This window comes from Mus caroli, chromosome 1 (assembly GCF_900094665.2).
Source record: "Mus caroli chromosome 1, CAROLI_EIJ_v1.1, whole genome shotgun sequence".
Lineage (NCBI taxonomy): Eukaryota > Metazoa > Chordata > Mammalia > Rodentia > Muridae > Mus > Mus caroli.
In genome coordinates this window covers 101,762,480-101,764,412 of record NC_034570.1, presented here as the reverse complement: position 1 = coordinate 101,764,412, position 1,933 = coordinate 101,762,480, and positions in this window count along the sequence as shown.

Genomic DNA, 1,933 nt, shown 5'->3' with positions numbered 1-1,933 from the left:
GAATGGGAATGGGTGGGTAGGGAAGTGGGGGGCGCTATGGGGGACTTTTGGGATAGTATTGGAAATGTAATTGAGGAAAATATGTAATAAAAATATATATATAAAAAAAAAAGAATTAAATAAGCCTGTATTCTCAGGATGAACCTCAAAAAAAAAATATATTCTCAACACTTCATGAATACTTTTATCAGTTCCTCAATACACATCATAAGCAGCTCAGATCTTGTTATTCTGCTGACTTTGGATAGCATCTACCTTGCTTTTCAAAACAAAATACGTTTTTATAGCATTGTTTTTATCATGTCCACCAGGTTTCACAGGAGCAATTTCTTCCTGTGATCAGCATAAGCACTTTTAACAACTGAATTAAAATAAAATAAAAGTGCTAGGGAGAAATGAATCTTTATTGCTACTTTTATGCCTTCAAAGGAGCAAATGAAATTTCCAAGATTTGGAGTCTCAATTTTCTTTTTTATAATGCAGAAATAATATTTTGTTTATATTTGTTGTATAAATTATTATACACTTAATTTAGTTTCCTTTTGTTTTTTTGCAAAATAGAAACCAATTGATACTTTTCCATTGTTTAAATGATTTTGAAACAGAAGGATAGGGATCCAAGGTCCTTAATGAAAAAAGTAAAACAAAAGAAAACAAAACAAAAAAACAAACATTGCTCTCATCAATGTGCACTGAAAGTTCGGATATTTTTATTTTTTCACTGTTATATTATTTTAATTTTCTCTAATGAGGTAGTATACACATATACAAAAATTGAAGTTTTCTTACATATATATATATATATATATATATATATATATATATACATTATAAAGAAACCTTTTATGGAACTCTTGCATCTATGAATTTCTTTGAAATAAATATGCTCATGGCTTTTGTTCATAATTGTTTTTAGGAAAGCTTTTAGAGCAATTGTCCTTGGACCTAGAGACAGTATTTCACTCCCTAGAAAATTCTAGGCAATTTACTATGTATCTTGGGGTCCTCTGTGTGCAGGATTCTACCAAGTAACACAAGTTACATCATAGGCAGGCATCTCTTTGGTGCTTTCATATCTTTTGAGAACATGGCTTTCATGTCTTTTGAGAACACAGTATCATAAAATGTGGTAATTGCCTTCCAATATGAGCGTAATGTCCTTTTCCTTGACCCAATCATAACCTGCTTTCTGACAGGAAATGACAACAGTCACACAATAAGCTTTTCATAAAGGAATGTAAAATGCAATTTCTTTGTTTTGACAGAAAAGTATGAAATATCCACAAAGACAAACTTTATCTATGCACTTTGGGGTGATCATATTGACTAACTGCCCTTGTCAAAGGTAAGTTGAATTTAATCTTGTCATATTTTACATATTAAATCCCTAACTCCCAGTACCATAGAATGTGTATAAGTTTGGTATATTGGGTCTTGAAAATTAAAAATTAATGTGATATGAATGGGCCTCATTTAATCTCAAGTACTTAAAATAAGGTGAAAGTTGGATGCAGAAAGTGGTACCATGCTGGGCAGTGGTGGCACACACCTTTAATCCCAGCACTTGGGAGGCACAAACAGGTGGATTTATGAGTTCAAGGCCAGCCTGGTCTACAGAGACAGGACAGCCAAGACTACACATAGAAACCCTGTCTCGAAAAACCAAAACATAAAATAAAATAAAATAAAATAAAATAAAATAAAATAAAATAAAATAAAATAAAATAAGATACGATGAGTAACCCAAAATGACCAACTTCATGAGAAATCATAGAAGCTTGTATCTTTCTGTTAAACATTCAACCACAGGGCTATAAAAGCACATATGTCTTTTGTTTAAGACATCCACATCCACGATAGTTTGTATGCAGTCCTAGAAAAGTAATATTCCCAATTAACCATATTCCCACTTAGTCATATTTGGAAACCATGA